The sequence below is a fragment of the Hypanus sabinus genome, chromosome 2, assembly GCF_030144855.1.
Source record: "Hypanus sabinus isolate sHypSab1 chromosome 2, sHypSab1.hap1, whole genome shotgun sequence".
In the NCBI taxonomy this organism is placed as follows: Eukaryota; Metazoa; Chordata; class Chondrichthyes; order Myliobatiformes; family Dasyatidae; genus Hypanus; species Hypanus sabinus.
The window spans coordinates 82,792,833-82,813,634 of NC_082707.1; positions in this window are offsets into that span (position 1 = coordinate 82,792,833).

Sequence of the window (20,802 nt, forward strand, 5' to 3'; positions counted from 1 at the left end):
ATCAAGCAGTAATAGTATAGATTCCAGGTATATGAAATTCCAAGTATAAATTCCAGAATATGAAATGTAAGTCTCACCTCTGATGACCAAGATGCCCCAAGTTCAAAGTACGTATGTGTCACCATATACGACCCTGAGATTCATTTTCTTGTGGGGGGGGGTACTCTGTAAATCTATAGAACAGTAACTATAACAGGATCAACCAGAGTGCAGAAGACAACAAACTGTGCAAATGCAAATATAAAATAGCAATAAATAACAAGACCATGAGATAATAAGATGGTCCTTAGTGTGAGGTCATCTGTCGTGGAAACATTTCAAAGAAGGGGCCAGTGAATGCAGTTACCTTCTTTTATTCAAGAGACTGATTGTTGAGGGGCAGTAACTGTTCTTGAACCTGGTGAAAATATTGTTCCACCCATCTTTCAAAGCAGATAACACTAAATGCCACACATAGTTGCTCAGATATAGCTTCAGTGACTAGCACCAAGATAAAAAATTTGTTGTAATGCCAGTGATCTGATTGCCACAGTGATCGTGAACTTGAAAACCCCTCCAGCAAAGCTGCTGTCAATTCTGTGGAAAAGCTATTGACATAAACTTCGTGACTTGTTAGAGAAGGTGGGTGAATTGTCATTAAGATTCAATATCCCCGAAGACTTCAGTTGCGCTTTTAACTATTGTTATGCCCGAGGGTAAAACAGAAAGCAGGTAATACAAAAAGAAATTGGAGCCTGCATTGTGCTCTTTACATCCAACTATGGTTCAACTGCTGGCAAGCTTGCATCTGAATCAAAAGCATTTGGGTTCAAGTCTCATTCTTGTGTGTCTAGACAGAGGGGAGTACTGCACTCTCAGAGCTGGTGTTTTTTGGAAGAACGATTAAACAATCACTCCTTCCGCTTTCTTGGATGGATGTAAGAGATCTTGTGTCCCTCGTTTTGAAAATGAGCTGAACATTTCTCCCCTGGCTCTTCACTGTTACTTATCCCTCATTGACATTTAAATCATCTGCCTCCCCCCCAACACATTTATATTTGTGGGAAATTGTGATGCATAAGTTGGCTGTTACTTTTCCTGCTACAAATATTTACTCATTGTAAAGTGTAATCGAAGATACAGCAAGGGACACGAAAGATGCAATATGAATGCATTATTCTCTTTTACTTGATTGAATGGATTTGGCTGTTTTGACCTGTGACCTACAGATTCTTTTCTTGTTGGCCTTGTTTTCTGTAAATCTGTTTCTGATAGTCAGTAGCATGATTTTTATTTCTTTGTGCAAAGGCCATTGTTTGTTTGTTGCATCACTTCAAGTTCCCAGACAAAAAGTTCTCTTCCCACAAAGAGCCATCTCATATTTCACTGGATTCAAACTGCAGCCTGGTCCTATTGTATTGGCCTTCGGACATCACCTCCCATTGTGTTGCTCTTGGCTGTGTGGGAACAAAGAGTCTACCCTGTTTGATACAAGTCTTTAAACCATGGCAAGTCAATCTTGTTATTTTGACGTGTTTTTCCACTTTCCTGGGAATCTGAATGAAGAGCACAAAAAAACCCCACAAAACTCAGCAGGTCAGGCAGCATCTGTGAAAGGCAAACATACACACCTTTGGTCTGAATTGTGTTCTGCACTTCCTCAGGTGTTCTTTAATCCCCCGGTCTTCTGAATAATTTTATCATTTTCCATTTTCAGGTTTCCAGTGTTTCTCCCACAGAAACACATATTGCCTGAGCTGAGCTAGCATGAGGCACACTGAGGCTGAGGAACCTATCGTAGAGTTGGTAGTAGTTATCATGTTTGGGACTAGGATGGATTGGATTTAATTGGGTTGTATTTCTGTTAGAAGAGCATGTTTCTTTCTGGGTAAATCTCAGTATGAGAAGACCAAAAAAGTAATTCTCAGTTTCTACATCTCTGCCACACCTGTTCCCAGTGCATGGCTTTCCTTTCCAGGAAATCAGAGATGGCCTCCTCCTTGAAAGAATGGGTTTTCCTTCCTCCACTGTTGATGCTGTGCTCATCTGCCTCTCCATTTCCCAAACAGCCGAGTGCTCCACATCTGCTGTTAACAGCCTTAACAGTGATAGAGTTCCTCTTGTCCTCACCTGCGACGCATGAGCCTCTGCATTAAACACATCATTTTCTGCCACTTCTGCCATCTCCAAAGAGATCCTACCACCAAACATATCTTTAACCTCCCCCCCCCCCCAAGCTGCTTTCTGCAGCGATCACGCCCTCTGTGATTCCCTTGTCCATTCATCCCTCCTGGCACTTATCCCTGCAAGTGGCCAAAGTGCTGCATCTGCCGATTCATCTCTTCCCTCTCCTCCATTCAGGACCCAAACCCTCCATGTAAGTGAGGCAGCACTTCACCGGTGAATCTGCTGGGGTCATCTATTGTGTTCAATGCTCCTGATACTGTCACTTCTGCATTGGTGAGACCCATCATAACTTGCAGGACCACTTCATCAAGCACCTTCATTCCATTCACCAAGAGTGGAACTTCCCAGTGGCCAAACATTTTAATTCCCATTCCGACATGTTGGTCAATGGCCTCTTGTTTCACGATTAGGCTTCCCTCAGGGTGGAGGGCCACACTTTGTGTTCTATTTGGGTAGCCTGCAACCTGATGGCATAAATTTTGATTCCTCCTTCTGGTAAAGAAAAATTCCCCCCCCCCCCTCTATTCTTCACTTTGGCCTCTTACCTCTTCTCATCTGCCTATCACCATACTCCTCCTTCCCTTTCTCCTAGGGTCCACTCTCCTCTCCTATCAGATTCTTTCTTCTTTCCCTCCCACTTCCCCTCTGCCATCCGATTCCTAAATGGACATTGAAGTTTTGGACATTACCTCACTTTTTAAAAATATACAGTATTCCTTTCATTGCACATTTTTAAAAATCTATTCAATATATGTAATTGATTTACTAGTTTATTTATTATGTTTTATTTTATTTATTATTTTTTTCTCTCTCTGCTAGATTATGTATTGCGTTGAACTGCTGCTGCTAAGTTAACAAATTTTGCGTCATGCCGGTGATAATAAACCTGATTCTGATTCTGATTTGGCTTCACCTATCACCTCTCCCTCCATCTTTTTATTCTGTAGTCTTCCCCCTTCCCCCTCGGTCCTGGAAAAGGGTCTCCGCCCAAAATGTCGACTGTTTATTCATTTCCATTGATGCCACCTGACCTGCTGAGTTCCTTCAGCATTTTGTGTGTGTTTTACTTTGGATTTCCAGCATCTGCAGAATTTTCCCAGTTCAGAAAAATAATTAGTGATACTGTTCCAAATAAACAACCAGCCTCTGCTGTATACCCTATCTGATCATCAGTCATTGACTTCAGGAACTCCACTTTTCTTCTACTTAGATTAGTCCCTCTCTGTTACCTGGCAACCAGAGAGTGAACTGGTACATTTCTACTTCCCTGGCCCTTTCTTTCTCCACTCACTTTGTATTTTTCCCTTCTTTTGTAGACTTAGAAACACTTCCTTTAAGATTTTTTTTGGTATTATTACTATTTTCTGAACAATTCTATAAATGTATTCTTTTTCTTTCTAAAGATCTTATTGAAATAGACAATAGACAATAGGTGCAGAAGTAGACCATTCGGCCCCTCGAATCTGCACTGCCATAAATCTTATGTATAGTGGCTTCTTGCAGTCTGTTGTCAACAACTTGCATGGCAATTTTATATAAATTTCTTTTATATATTTATTTTGTCTTCTGCATTAGTAGAAAAGAACAAATTTCCGATTTCCGAACATTCATTTTCAAAAAGAAATTAAGTGTTACCAAGTTCAAAGCAAATTTATTATCAAACTACATATATGTTGCCGTATGCAACCTTTTCTTGCAAGTGTACGTCCATAATAGAAGAATAACCAAAACAGAATCAGTGAAAGAGCACACCAGCTTCGGCATTCAACCAGTGTGCATAAAGCAGCAACCTGTGCAAATACAAAAACAAAGAAATAAAAATAATAAATATTAAGTTCTATTAAATTTGAAAAGACTTGGAGGCCATTTATTCAATATTTTCATATGATGTAATTTGACCTTTTCCAAACTTTTTTTCTTCTGGTTTTATATATGTAAAGAGAATCGGAGTTGATGACACTTGCGGTTCTTTTTCTTTTTTAGATATTATAAACAGCCCATGTTTCTTTTTCTTTTTCTTTCCTTTTTTTTTAGTTATTGGTTAGTTTTGGATAGATTAGTTTTTCTGGGGAGATATATATATATATATATATATATATATATATATAAAATTTTTTTCTGTTTTTTTCTCTTTTTTCTTATTGTTATTCCAATTTTCTTTGCTTTGTGTATATCATATTTGTACTTTGTATGATTTTGGGAGACTTAATTCCTTTGTACCAATTGAGTATATATTCATGTATGTGTAACACTTACCCACAGGCTGGTATATGTCTAGGGGAAAAAGGGATCCAGCCACTCTCCAACCCACCTCCCGTACACGCAGGTGCTGTGAGAATCGAGTTTACGCCTCGAGCCCGCCAACAGTATCAAATCCGTTATGAAATACACTTTAAAGAGTTTACTAAAATTAAAAAGAGTAGTAAGCAATACAATATATATACACAAGGAAAAAAAACAAAAGGCGCCACTTATCAAAGTTCAGTCTGTTTAGTGCACTCGTTGGAGCTCAATCAACGAACCAATCGACCCATCCGGCCGTCGCACCTGGGACCACCCCGGTGGTCTTACGAGCAGTCCAGCACACGTCCACCTTCTTCCATGTCTTCCTCGGCCTCTCCCAAAAAAACCCGCGAAAACCCCTCTCCCAAGTTCCCAGCATCACAAGACACAATGACATTCCCCATTGATTAACAAATGAATACAATTACCATATCAGCCATTCTAAAGTGAAACAACGGCTAGAGAAACACTTATCCGACAAAGAAACATTCCTACTTGTAACAAACCAAAGAGGCCATTTTGAGTAACATACCCAGGACATTGTACATTCTCTCCCCACCAGCAAATGTCATGCCCTCATGGCATTACTAGAGGTCCCCAAAGCTTCTTGCAACACACAAAACCCAAACCAGGTGCAGAAGGCAATGACATAACTACCCAGAGCAGTAGAAATCACACTCGGTTCTCCCGGTACCACATATGTCAACCGCTCCGGGGGGCGCCTAATCCTCTGAGATCTCCATACCCCTTCTGCCCCACTGGGCTCCCTCGTCACCTGCGAACCCACTGTCTCGGACACCCCAGGTCTACCTGACAGACCCGCACCCCCTTCCTCACAGGGGTCCTCCCTCACTCGAGATCTCTCCGGCTCACGCTCAGATTCCACCCTCTCTCCCACCAATGTAGGCTGCCTCTCCATCTGACCCTCAAGACCTTCCCTCCTCTCACCCAATTCAGTATGGGAAGGGCCAGGAGCCTCCTCTCCTGGTACTGGAGCACTAGCGAATGGGAACAGGACCCACTCATCTGAGTCGTCCTCCTCTGAATCGGTAGCCATTCCCGAGTGAGGGACCCGTCCCCGCTCTTCAGCAGCGGGCTCTTCCCGTTCTCCGCTCCCTCGCAGAGTCCTTGTACTGGGCGTAACCTCCCACTCGGGCTCCTTATCCACCTGCACCGCTTGACCCAGTGGCAGCAGGTGATTCCTATGGAGTACCTTGATAGGCCCTTTTCCATCCTCGGGTTTCACCCGGTAAACTGGCAGGTTCGGCATCTGGCTCTCTATTACATAGGGGCTGGCCGCCCATCGATCTGCCAACTTGTGCTTACCAGGGAGTCCCAAATTCCGTAAAAGGACCCGGTCGCCCGGTAATAATTGTACAAACTTCACCTTTCGATCATACCGCATCTTATTCCGCTGATTTTGTTTGGTAGCCGCCGCCTCGGCCAACTCGTACGCCCGCTGTAACTCCCTCTTCATGTCGGACACGTACTTTAGATGGGACTTCCCGGGAAATTCACCCACTCCACCTCCAAAACACACGTCAATGGGCAACCTCGCTTCCCGCCCAAACATCAGATAATAGGGTGAATACCCTGTAGCCTCATTGCGAGTACAATTGTAACAGTGAACCAATTGTCCGATATGACGACTCCACCTGCTTTTCTGCCCAATCTCCAGCGTCCCAAGCATATCCAACAGGGTCCTGTTGAATCTCTCTGGCTGAGGATCTCCCTGTGGGTGGTAAGGGGTAGTCCTGGATTTCTCAACCCCAAGCATAGTCAGTAATTCCTGGATAAGGCGGCTCTCAAAGTCCCGCCCCTGATCACTATGGATTCGCCTGGGAAGGCCGTAATGCACAAAGTACTTCTCCCATAGCACCTTCGCCACTGTCGTCGCCTTCTGATCCTTGGTGGGAAATGCCTGAGCATAGCGAGTGTAATGATCGGTGATGACTAATACATTCGCGGTGTTGCTGGTGTCAGGCTCAATCGACAGGAAATCCATACATACCAGGTCCAGAGGTCCCGCACTCTGCAAGTGCGACAGTGGAGCCGCCAACGCTGGCAGGGTCTTCCTCTGGATGCAACGACGGCATCCCCTACAGTATTCTTCGACGTCCCCCCTCCATCCTTCGGGCAACTGATTAGAGAGGTGCGAGAGGAAGAGTTAGAGCTAGAGGTGGACCCCAAAGAGGTGCCCGGCACTAGTAAAGGGAGGTGGGAGGAGGGAGTCGTGACTAAGCCCCGCTCCCCAGGTAGGGTGGAAGTCTCGGAGCTGGCAGCCGCACTTTATTCCCTGGTGGGGGTGGCCGAGAGGCCACGGCTGAAGCTGGGGGTGTTCTCCGGAGCCAAGCCTACTCCGGATGGGGAGGTGGACTATGAGACCTGGATCGAGCATACGTCTTTGATGTTAGAGGAGTGGCCAGGTTCAGAGGAGGAGAAGAGGCAGCGATTGCTGGGAAGTTTGAGGGGTTTAGCAGCCACAACCATCCGGGAGTTGAAAGCTGAGAAGCCTGGGGCCTCAGTGGAGGAATGCCTAGAAGTTTTGGAGGGAGCGTTTGGGTTGTCAGGGGAACCCTGGCTGCTTTTAGCAGAGTTTCAACGCCTGGAACAATGAAGAGGCGTTCCGATCTTTGAAAAGGGCACTGACCCAGGCCCCGGTGTTGGCTTTTGCCGATCCCCAGAAGCCATATGTGCTGCACACGGATGCCAGCCGAGAGGGTCTCGGGGCTGTTCTGTACCAGGAGCATGGCAAAGCATTGAGGCCGGTAGCCTTTGTCAGCCGAAGCTTGTCGCCATCGGAGAGAAACTATCCCACTCACAAGTTGGAGTTCCTGGCGCTGAAGTGGGCGGTGGTGGACAAGCTGGGCGATTACCTTTACGGAGCCAAGTTTGAGGTGAGAACGGATAACAATCCTCTCACTTATATTTTGACTTCGGCGAAGCTGGATGCCACAGGACATCGGTGGCTGGCGGCATTGTCGGTATATGATTTCAGCCTGAGGTACCGCCCCGGAAGCAAGAATATCGATGCGGATGCATTGTCTCGTCGGGAGCCGGGGGAGGAGGAGAAGGACGAGGAGTGGGAGAGTGTCCCTGCCCCTGGAGTGAAGGCGATGTGTCAGTTTGTTATCACCGTGAAGGCCGAGGGAAGAGGGAGGCTGGAACGAGCCGTGGACCATTTGGGGGTTTTTGACGACGCCATACCCCTAGTTTACTGTGACCTGACCGCTCTGGGGACTAAACAGTTGCCGGAACTGAGTCCGGGGGAAGTGGCAACTGCTCAGCAAAATGACCCGGGCATTGGCACAGTGTGGAGAGCGGTCGAGAAGGGGGATGGGGTGTTGGCTGAGAAGGCGAAACACCCATACGTGCCTCTGTTGTTGAAGGAGTGGTCTCGGTTGAAGTTAAAGAACAAAATCTTGTACCGGGTAACAACGCCTCCGGACCAACCCCGCTGTTGGCAACTGGTCCTGCCAGAGGAGTATCACCAGACTGTACTCCAGGCCTTACATGATGATTCTGGACATTTGGGGGTGGAAATGTAATCCCAATCATTGTGTATCAATATTTCAAGCAAGATTTCAAATGAAATCTTGATTATTTTGCAGTTATATAGTCTATTATATGATTAAACATAGAAAACAAATATTTGCTAATGATCAATGACATAATGAGTTGAATGAACTAAACTGGTTAACTGAAACAGAAGCGAGTGCACCAGGAATCAAACTGGGCGAAGAGCAACCAAGCTAAAAGGTGAGGGTGTGGCAGACATGACAGTTTAACCTTAAGATCATCAATTTCTACACCATTTCAAGAGTAGGCATAGCAGCAAGACACAAAGTGATCACCCTGCATCAGCAGGGTCTTTCCCAAAGCAGGAATTTTGTGCCAGACAAGTGTTTCAAAATGTAAACATGAGGAAATCTGCAGATGCTGGAAAATTCAAGCAACACACGCAAAATGCTGGTGGAACACAGCAGGCCAGAGAGCATCTATAGGATGAAGTACAGTCGACGTTTCAGGCCGAGACCCTTTGTCAGGACTGTCTCGGCCCGAAACATCGACTGTACTTCTTCCTATAGATGCTGCCCGGACTGCTGCATTCCACCAGCATTTTGTGTGTGTTGTTTCAAAATGTGTTGTCCAAGCTCTTCTGAAGAAACACCAAGGAACAGGACAGGTTATGGACCAGAAATGCTGTAGTCGGCCATGGAAGCTGATTGCAGCAGACAAGAGGGACATTAAACTGACGTCCCTTCTAAATTTGAAGAAGTCCAGCACTGCTGTCAGCTCTGAACTGAACAGAAACCACTGGAACCCAAGTACACCCCTCTACAGTCCGGAGAACTCTTGTCAGAAGTGGTCTCCGTGGAAGAGTTGCTGCCAAAAAGTCATTCCTCTGAACTGGAAACAAAGCCAAGAGACTCCCTATCGCACAAAAACACAAGCACTGGAGTTCTTAACAATGGCAACAAGTGGTCTGGAGAGAGGAGTCAGAATTTGGAATTTTTGGCTCAAGCAGGAGGCAGTTTGTTGATAGAAGAGCTGGAGATTGTGAATGAGTTGCAGCCAACTTCAAAGCATAGCAATGATTCCTGCATGTTTGGGGCTCCATTTCTGCTCAAGGAACTTGGTGATCTGGTCAGAATTAATAGAATCCTTAATGCCTAGAAGTATAAGCAGGTTTTCATCCCTTGTGCAGTACCTTTAGGGAAGTTCTGATTGGATCCAGCTTCATTCTCCAGCAGGACGATGACCTCAAACACACAACCAAGGTCATAAGGAACTATCTTCAGGAAAAAAGATGAACAAGGAGTTCTGCAACAGATGGAATGGCCTCCACAGTGCCCTGATCTCAACATCGTCGAGGCTGTCTAGGGTTACCCGGAGAGACAGAAGTAAGCGAGTCAGCCAGAGTATGCAGAAGAACTGTGGCAAGTTCTTCCAGATGCTTTTTTCCATTCATTTCTCCAGCCGTTTTTCTTGTAAAAGTACACAACCATATAACTGAGAATTGATGCAGTTTTAAAGCCAAATGTGGTCATACCAAATATTGATTTGATTTAGTTTTTTTTACTCTTTCCTGCTCTTTGTAGTAATTTTTTTGATATTTAGAAATATTTCACTTCATTATTTTTGAAAGCATCTTTGCTTTTTAGAACTTTTATTTATGTACCTAATACTTTTGCACAGAACTGTAAATAATTCCACAACCTTTTCTAAATTCTCAAGGCTAATTTCTCAAGATTAATGACCTCATCTCTGTTTTCCCAATTATTATGTAAACCTGTTTCACTTAACCATTGCTTCTATCCCTTTATCAGTCTTTGTTCTCCTTAATTCTGAGCAGAGCCTCACTGCCTATCATATAATGTTAAAGTTCCTGTTCCTCTGTCTTTCCCTTTTTTGTTTTGAACCCTCTGACCTTCCAATCACTGCATCTTGGCTGTTTGCCCATAAGATGTCACACGATTAATGTTCCTGGTCAGTGTCCAATCAAGTGCAACTTCATTTCTCCACCCTTTCTGATGTGTTAATTAATGCTGTAGACCTCACTAAATGCATATTTCACCTGCTCTGTTCCCAACCAGAAACATTGAAATTCCATTAGACATTTGGGTCATTAAACTCCACCCCCTTACCACCACCACTGGCTACTTAATAAAGCATGACTTTTGCTGGATGTCTTCCTTGATTCTCTGTGGAATACAAATCACTGTCTGGCAGGCCGCAGCAAATTCCCATCAGTAGTTTCTCTATGTTTTCCTCATTTAATTAAATCCAGAGTGATTCAGCCTCCCTTGAGTCCTCTTTCAAGTCCTGAACTTAATGTTTTCCTTTATATGTACTTTGATTCCTCCTACACATTGATGTTTATTGCTTCTGAACAATAAGCCACCCCTGCCGCACCATGCTTCGTTTCAGCTCTTGACCACCTGGTTCCTGTAGTGCCCATGTACTTCAGGCTCCAAAATCCTTCTCTTTACATCTGACAGTTAAGTTGCTGTAATGCCAAAAATCAAAATTCCGTTTTTGGTAGCAGTTTTCCTTTTAAATTAAGTTTTCCAGATTCCAGCCAGCCTTTCTGTTCCAGTAAACGTGCAGAGCTGGTGAAAGCAGGCAGCTCTTGTGATATCAGCACTTAGGTCACCATCTCTGGATAACTTTCTGGGGTTATAATCATGTGACTCCTCGACTCAACACCTCTGTCAATAACAAAAGCTATTTCCTCTACTCTAATGCTTTAACAGGATAAAAAGAAATTAATATCCTGATGATTTATCTCATCAGTTCCTTGCTGCAGTGTTCGGGGGATTCATCCTTAATTTCTGGAAACTCCAGGGCATTCCTGAAGGATTACTAAGCCATCAGCACATTTGCTGCAGTTGTCTCTGTAATGTTGCTGTGATATATCATCATCTTATGATTAAATCATGGTTACTCGGTGGGCCAAATGCTGCAGCTGTGGGCTTTATTAAACATTCATTTTATAGGACGTGGGCAGCATTTATTGTCCATCCTTTAGCAGGTTTCTCCATCTTCCTTTTGATCTGAACCTGGAATTGCCTTGCTGGCGGCTTTCTTGCCCAAAGCTTCAGCTGCAATATCGAAGCAGCTGCATTTTGAGCCTTCAGGTAGCATTTAGTGTTTGCCTGACAAAATGGCGGGAAATCCTCCAGTGGATAAATCGAGCTGATATTTAAATTTTAGAAAATCTATGGTTTTCTTCTTGAGAAGAATCATTAGTGATCACAACTGTGGTAAATTGCGCCTCCTTCTCCATCTTAACTACCTCTAGACTTTGATGTGATTGACCATCCCGTTCCAAAGCTTCTCATCAGGTTGCGACTCTAATCATGTGATCCAGTCATATTGGTGAAATACCCACTTTGCCTTCTCTTTCTATTTCAATAATCCTTCCTGTTTTAGCCCGTCTGCTGATGAAGCCATCATCTCTGCCTTTGTTATCTCTAGACCTCGGTATGCCAATGCTGCCTTGGTTGGTCTTTCACCATTCCTGCTCAATTACCTTGGCCCATAGCATAGCCACCATGATCTATGGCAGGGATCGGCAACCCGCGGCTCCGGAGCCACATGCGGCTCTTTCATCTCTGTGCTGCGGCTCCCCGTGGTTTGTTAGTTTTTGAAATGTAATTCGAAATTTGAAGATTATGGTGATCTTGTACCATCTAAATAAAACATTGAGGCGACCCCATTTCCTGGCACATCCGGACCGGCTCACAATTAGCCACCGTTCCGGCTAAGGGAGATAGCCTACGGGAATTTGTGAGTACGTGTCTTTTGGAGCATCCGCGCCCACGAGGGGCGGGTTGAGGGAGGCTTTAAAGCAAGGCTGTTTAGTTCGAATAAAGTTATCTTTGACTGCAGTGTCGTTATCTTAGCACTGCGTGTAGCACACCGCCACAATGTGTCTTTCATCGCTATTAATATACGTCACCACTGCCAATCCCTGACACTCGCCAGTGAGCGATTTCTTTTAATTTTTCGATCGAAGGTAGGCTAATTATGGAGTAACCTTCAACCCAACGTCTTTTTTTCGGAGTTCAAAATGTTTTTGTTGCATGCAGAAATGTAATTTAGTTTTCTCTGCAGGAGTTCGTCAATTTCATAAATGTAACACATTATAGTTTGTTTATACATAGCATAAAGGCAAAAAAACCCGTTGTATGCAGTGTTATTTCATTTTAAATGTCAAACGGGTTTTGTGGCTCTCAGTGTTTTCTTTTCTGTGGGAAATGGGTCCATATGGCTCTTTCAGTGGTAATGGTTGCCGACCCCTGACCTATGGGCTCCTGGTCCAGCAAAGCCACTTTCACTCACAACAACTTGTGGTTTCTTCCAGCCTCTGACCATTTACAATCCCTGCAGTCCACCATTGAGCATCATCCATTTAAGTTGCTGCACCATGATAGCCGTTCAAACAGCTCCCTAAAATCCAACCTCGGAAGTACCCTCAAGTAACTCGCCTTCTTTCCTCAAAACCTATCACTTTGGCCAAACTGTTTGTCATCTATCCCAGGGGAAACTTGTGAGTTTACAATCATTTAGCTCCTGCAAAGTGCCTTGGATAATTGAAATTCCTGAATTGTGTTGTTGAAATGAAGGTTGTTGGATAGTAAAAGATGGAGCTAATGTCTACAGTCATGTTTTGGTTGCACCGAAATGTATCAATGTCTTAAATTTGTGATAGGACCCAAGAGTTCCTGTATTTGCCTGTAATGTACTTGGAGGGGGTAATAATTAACCGGTAAGCATAAATAGGGTGAGATATTAAGTTTTAGATGTAGCTGAGGACTGTTTGGATTTGAGCTAATAGTCTATGGAAAAGATTGTGGTTCTGGAGACTTTGGAGCATTCTGGGTTATGGTAGAATGGCACAATTGTATGTCTGGTGTTTTCTGGCTGCGTGTGTGCTTGCCTGCTGGGCTCCTGTGGCTGGTGTAGGGCACTGAGTCAAGTAACTGTGGACGCTCTTAAAAACAGAAGTGCACAATTGTTTGCCGCCCCAACAAAAAAAATCAAAATTGCAGCGGTTGAATGAATTTCACAGTGCAAGTCTGTTGCTCTAATGTTGCAATGCAACAAACTTCAGAATGACTGCTGACCTGTGCTGTGCTGAGAAAATTTTGCCCCTTGGTTAATTTCTTTGAAGGCGTAAAAATAAAATGCAACAGGCCACTTAAGACTTTTTTTTAATCAAATGTGTTTGAGTACAAAGTCTGTAATCTAACTGAGTGGGAAGTTTTTTTTGATCTCCCAGCACGAAATGGCTGAAGGCATTAATATGTTCGCATTGTACGATTATGTGTTGCTGCTCACAGGACAGTTGCTTGTTCCCCTCCCCCGCCCTCCGCTCCCTTGCTGCCAGTTCCATAGAAGATGTCATTGTATAGTCTACTTTATAGTCAGGCGTGCACTAGGAGCCCATCAGATGGGATTTTTTCTCTCTCCCTGCTTGGTCATTCACAGTAGGGCCTTAATGTGCCGTGTAAGCAGTTTCAGCCCTTGGCCTCTTTCTCAGCCAGCAGGAGTGCTATCTCGACCAAACTCCCTGCTGGGAGATTGGCACTAACGGTGCAATCAGTTAAGTTCAGGATCAGCCAAAATTTAATTTTTCATCTGAATAGTGTGCCGTCAAAACAAGAGCAGACCTGGCAGCTGTATTAGCCGTTTATTTTCTTTCAGAAGGGATTTGAGGATACATTGCAGGTTTGAACAAAAACCTTTTGAAACTGCACGAGATCCAGGAGATAGAATGCCTTTTCTCATCACAAGAAATGCAGTGGTTTCAAATCTGTGAGAATTGTAATGGCTGCTGGTGGTTGTTAACGTAATGAAATGCTAGGAGGAATATTTTAGCTCCTCTTTGAAGCTGTTCAGTTTTTAACAGGAGCAACAGAATATTTTCAGTCCCAAAGGTTAAAAGTATATATTTTAATTTTAAATTGCATCCTATATTAAAGCAAGATTTACTTCTGGCGGTATTAAGATGCATGGATATACTATTAAAAGCTAATTATTTCACAGACATTTTTGTTTGCCCCTTTGGCCTCCCTCTCACATTGATGCCCCATCTGTTATGTTGGCTAAGATTAGGCAACTTAGAGCCCAGGGAAAAACATTGCAACTCTTCTATTCTGTGTGACCCAGATACTGCTTAGCCCTGCAGTTTGAGAGAAGGGAATGGGATGGTGGGGGTGGGTGGGGGTAAAAGGAAAATGGTACCTAATGGTACCTATTCCATTGGCAGGGAGAGAGAATGAGAAATAGGGACTCCAGGTTATAGATGACTTGGCTTATGGAAGTCTGACTTCTCCTACATTGTTCCATTTTATAAAAGATTGTGGTAATAATAAAATGCTTTGCAGTATTCATTAATGACGATATAGTATACATTCTATTAGTTTAATTATGGGTGCTGTTTGGGTAAATATGAAAGATTTGTTTATTTATTCAGATACTTTGTGGATAGGCCCTTTGGCCCATTGAGCTGCACCACCCATCAATCCCCCAGTGTAATCCTAGCCTGATCACATTACAATTTAGAATGACCAATTAACCTACCAAACAGTAGGCCTTTGGACTGTGGGAGGAAACCGGAGCACCCAGAGGAAAGCCACACAGCCACGGGGAAAACTCCACAGTCTCCTTATGGGCTGCGGTGGGATTATAGCAAGTATATGTGGAGTGATACGATATAGGTTCAGTAGTAAACAGACATTTCTGACTTGCGAAGGAATCCGTTTAAAGAGCGTTCTTAGGAGTAGACTACTTATATAACCTGGGGACTGCCTGGAGTTAAAATGTGCCTCTCCTAACCTGATTTAGCTCCCACGGTGATTTAGCTATTTAAAAAAAAATTCTGCTAAAGTTGTGTCTGAGTCTGGGATGTGGTTAAATGCACCAATGTTTTGTTTCTCTTTCTACTCTCCTTAAAAGACGATGTGCGAGTCCAGAAAGTGAGATTTGGCAGGCTGTTCCATCACACATTTCAATCTGTTAAAGTACCACAATTAAGAAGCCTTCTGTGAGTAAATGCTTTGCCAAGGAACATCGATATCGAAAGGTTTGAGAATCTCTGCTTGATGTTCAAAGAGCAACACACACGTGTGCATATTTAGAGAAGTACAATCGTGTGCGTATATACCCACACACATCTGTGCTTCTTTTTGCTAGCATATACACGCATGTTTGTCGCAATATACAACCAGCCCGTCCATGATGGTTGTGAGTTAGGGGGATTATTTTTTGGGTATTTTGTATATAGTCAGCATGTTTTGAAAGCAAGAGTGGGCTGGTTTTAAACACAGACGATATTTTATACAGTGAAGAGAAAGGATTATTGTGGAACAGCCCCCTCGCTGTGGGAGGCAATTTGTAATCCCAACAGCAGGCAGGGCTGTAATACAGCTACATAGTGTCCCTTATCTTGTTCAGCACAGAGCAGCTGCTCCATGGGCTTGTTTCCATGGTTTCTTTTCGGAATGTCCAGTGTTATGTTTGGCGATGTAGAATGCACAGGTGATAAATCTGGATGAATATAACACACTTATAATAACTAATGGTGCCAAAGAACAAAAGTACAAAATTTCACTGGCATTTTTTTCACTGGGAGGTCTGGCATCTCCGCAAATCCAAAGACCCACAGTACAGTATTCAAAAGTGATGAAAATATTACTACTCAGTCCTGACTGCATTTAACAATATCTGTGCAGAGTGATTATCAATTAAAACAGTTTAATGTGACTTGCACCAATCAGTGAGTTGCAACCAGTGAGTTAATAGTCTATAAAAAATAAGAGGCCAATTAAGATAAAACAAAAGACTTATTAATATGTAAACCTCTTCTATACAAATTAGAATAATGGGACTGTTCACATATAATTACATTAATCTTTAACCGCAGCAGTGTAATGTAATATGGAAATAAAAAAACACCTGCTGAAGCTAGAAGTGTGAAAGAAAAGCAGAAAATTACAGAAAAATGTTGTCCATTCAGGGAAGGGCACAGACCTGAACATTGATTATTTCTCTTTTACTGAAGCAGTCTGACTTGCTGAGTTTTCTGGTTCTGAATAATAGTAATCATTAAATTCATAATCTACATTTTGGTCCTTGCAAGCCAATTATACAAAGGTGTTATTAATGATCTCCTACATAGTTAGTCTTGTGCTGCTGCTGATAAGTGGGAGATACAGACCCAAACTTGGCTGGTTAATTACATGTTACAGAACAGTGCCACTGAGTCAAGCTGATGCATGCCATTTCCCCATACAGCAAATCCCATCACTTCTATCCCCGCTTCCTTATTTCTTTGTAGCGCACAACTTATCACCTCGCTCAACTGCATCGATTCTGATTTCTTTTTTAAACCACTTAGCTCCACTAACAGTGGCCAAGCTGCCATCACGACTGTGTTTCGGGAGGAAACAAACCCTTCTGGGGAGAAATGTACAGGGTGGCATGAAGTATGTGTGAGCTGTCCGACGAGGCAGTGCCCAGGGTCAGGATTGCCCCACGTTCCTTGAGGTAGCAAGTTCAAGTGCTGAATCACAATGCTATTAATGAGCACTTTTTCTTCAGAATAAATACTTGGCTGTCTGGGTGAATGTTATAGAGAAACTAATTTGCTAGAGGTAATTAGGATATGATGTCTATCCAGACCATAAACACAAGTCCAATTGAAGCGACTCAATCCAAAATATCAATTGTCCCTCCATAGATGTTAGTGACCCAGCGACTTCCTCCAGCATCTTGTTTGTTGCTATAGATTCCAGCCTTTGCAGTCTCTTGTGACTCCAGTCTATAAACAGGTATGCCAGGACTTTGACTGAAATTATATGTTTCTGTGTGCCTTTCCCCCCACCCCCCCACTTCCCCTACCCCTCAGCAGTTTCTGCTGTACTTTCTGAACAAGGAAAGCTAGCAAAATTCCATGGCACGTGACACTGTTTTGATGGTGTTTCCACCAGCTTTGCTCTTTGCTGTGTTCACTCCAGGTGCTTGCATTTGATTGTTGGTTCTTGATTCGAAGTCTCAGGCAGATAATAATATGTTGGTTGATGCCAGGATGTAAATTTGATAAGATCAGTAAACTTTTAAATCCAACAGCAGCTGCAGACTTTTCTCAAGTCTTTTTGCAGCATAAGTTATCTAAGCAAGGTAGATCAGTTAGGCCCAGAAGTGACGGGGTAGGGTGGTAGTTAAAAAAAATACAAAATAAGACGCATTTTTAAAAATCACCACTAAATAATTGGTTTCATTAACGATCCTGGAAAATAATCTTGTGACTGAAGCCCAGCGAAAGAGTGATCGGTGCCTCTTGTCAGATTAAGTAGATTTTTGAGGTTTTTCATTGAGCGTATACCTGTGTGATTGAAGTCTGTGGTTTTCTCATCTATCAAACTGCAGTAAGGTGACATCTCTTTAGGAGCAGTCGGTCACTTGTGCCAGGAACTGGGGAACTACAGAAGCACTGGTGATTATTTTCACCCCTTGCTGTCAGTTGCCATTTTTCTCCTCTTTTCAAATGTAAATTCCATGTTTTGTTTAACTCCAAGTGGTTTCTCACTATTGCCATTCTGGTGAATCAATTTAAAGCGGTTATAGCCATTTAGATTCCCCACTGCGTTCAGTTGAACAATTGACCAAAGAAGGAATGGACGTCAACCCGAAGTAATCGGTGATTTCTTTTGCCACCTGCCTGCAAACAGTCTCACTCCCACCTCACCTCTTTGACTAAATATCAGGATGTTCACTTTTGCAAGAGTCCTTATGCTGAGAAGACTGATACATTTTTGTTTATTCCCAGTGTCTTGTGGTTCCTCCTAATTAGTCATTTTTGGTCTTGCTTGGTCACACATTGAGATCAAGCACTAGGAAAATTTATTTGACTTTGTCCTTGGGCTAGCTTGAAAACAGGTGAAACCAAGTAAGATTTAATGTCTTTAAGTAGCCAGTGGCAACAGGGACTGATTGGAATGGCAATATTCTGTGTTTTCATCCTTTCAGTGATGATGTGTTCATTAAGATGAACAAAGCATGCTTCTCTTTATTCCTGAGCAGCAGGGGCCAAGGTTATTAACATGTTGATTTTGAGGCTCATACCCCAAGTGCAGGCAGTCCCCGGGTTATGAACGAGTTCCGTTCCTGAGTCCATCTTTAAGTCGGATTTGAACGTAAGTCGGAACAAGTACATCCAGTATTATTTAGCGTCAGTTAGCCAAATGTTTGTCTTAGTATATATTTTATCTTTCTATGCATATAAAACACTTAAGAAACGTATGTATTCCAATAATTAAACCACTGCATTGCTTAGTAATAATTGTAGCTTTTATCGGGGTTGGGCCTTTCACATGCTCCATTATTCTCACTTTATCCTTTATCCTTTAAAATTGTTCCGATCGTTGACCGTCTGTAACCTAACGCTTTTCCAATGTCCGATAATGTTTTACCTCTTTCCAAACTCTATTATTTCCACTTTATTTTTAATTGTGATCGCTTCCCATCAATAGAACAGAAACACTGTGGGCGTCGGCTCCCGAGCTCCGCCGGGTCCTAAGGACCACCGCACTGAATTCCCCGGGTCCTAAAGTCCATTGCACTAAGACAGGTTAAATGGGACAAGTGGGGGTTGTGCTAGGTTTGGGTGTTTGATCCTCCACAATATTCCACGTGGGAATTTAAACTGGAGCTGGCAGTGTTTTTTTTAAATACAAGGTCGAGTTGCGAGCTCGACATCAACCTGGCACGGGTGGAGAGCACGCTCAGAAGCGGTCTGTCACTGGATTGAACTCGGGAACCTCTGTTCTCAAGCCCAGCACTGATCTCACTGTGCCACCATCCAAAAGGGGAGTGGGGTCAGGGTGAATCTTGCTAAGAAAAACTTAAACCTAATACAAAGTTACACACTCAACACAGTGTCAACGGCAATGACTTAAAATGGCGGACAGCGTCGTGATCCGACTTAAAATGGCAGATAGCGTTCTCCTTCCTCGGTTCATAAGTACGAGTTGTTCATAAGTCAGACGTTCATAACTCGAGGACTACCTGTACCCTAAGTCTCTGACTTAGATCTTGAATGTTATCTTTGGAGTTCCATTAACTCTTTTTACCTCTTTTATAGATCCCTTTGCTCCCTGGTTTCTTTTAAGGTATATAGCAAATTCACTATTGTAAGGCTTGGGTTAGCACAGCATAAATGCACAAAGGATCTGGTGCCTGTCTTACAAGCAGGTATAGGCCTTGCAAGGCTGCAAATCTGTCCCTCAGCTGACGATCAGAGGCCATGATTCAAGGTAATGAATAAAATGTAACTTTCTTGGAAAACTCAGCAGCAGGTGAGGCAGAGTTTGTGGAGAGTAAAACTAAGTTAACATCTCATCTGGATGAGTTTATCCAAACTGGAAGATCGTGATGACGTTTTCAGTTTTCGGCAAGTATAATGGTATCAGCCAATCAAACTGAATGGAAAAAAGGAGGCACAACTGACAAATTGTGGTTCAAAACAAAAGAGGTTGATAGAAAAACACATAAATGCTTTGCATGCCTAGATTTAAGACACAAGAGACGACAGTTGCTGTAATCTGGGGCAAAAATCAAACTGGTAGAGGAGCTCACTGAGTCAAGAAGCATCAGCGGAGGCAAAGGGATAGCCGACATTTCATGTTGAAACCCTGCGTCAGGTCACAATGTGGGGCCATGACCCCAAATAATTATGACCCCTTTTCTTCTACAGATGCTGCTTGACCCACTGATTTCTACCAGCACTTTTATTTTTGTTCTGGATTTCAACATCTGCAGTCTCTTGTGTCTCAAGTGTAGGACTCAATTGGGCTTGCAAAATATAAAAGAAGCCTCGTGTTATCTGTGACCAAAACAATCTGAGGGTGCTAGCTAAATACAGCAACATGCTCTTACATCTACCGGTGAATGACTCAAGTACATCTCGACATAATGGGGGTGATGGTTCCAGCTTTCTGTTTCTCTCCTGATGACCCTTCCTTCATTTGGAGAGTAGTATATGCAATGACTTGGTTTTGTTAATGAGTGACAGCCTAGTGATTCAATTGGGGATTTGTACTATTTTTTAAATCTGAACCCATTCGTACCATGGTTCCAGCTTTAATTGACCCTTAGAGTTCATCTGAGATTCCAATTATAAAGTCCATTCCTTTCTCTAGTAGTATTCTTGTGTCAAAAGGGAAGACCATATTATTAAGCACCAATGCCATTTAAGTTGTTCCTTTTGGCTAAAGAAGCACAAGTACAGTCCATCACCACAGCCCAGCTTGTGACAAACATTTCAGTGGGCTATTTTTTTCAGTATGTAGGTGTTGTTGCCAAGCTAAGTATTTTTATACCCATCCCTTTTATGCGCATGCAAAATTTTTTTGCAGAGGTTGTCAAAAAGCATATGCCAACACATGACATTTAGTGTGGATCTGAGGAAGAAGAAGTACAATGTCTCAAGAGAGATTGGATAATTTGAGCTATATTCCTGGGAGGGTTTGAATTGTGAAGAGTTGGATTCCAGTTGGAATCCATGTGGGATGGATGAGTTGAAGCTGGAAACATTTGCTAAAGAAAGAGATATTGCTATAGAAGTGGACTCTGGTCATCGTCTTATCAAAGAAAAGAAGGGGAGCAGAAACTAGATGAAGAGTCTTTCACCCGAAGCATTAACTCCGTTTCCCTTCCTACAGCTGCCATCTGATGACTGAGTATTTTCAGAATTTTTTGTTTTCTTTCGACTTTGAGTACCTACAGTTCTTTTGAAAATTTTCCTGCCCTTGAGACGATGATGTAAGCTGCCTTCTTGAACCC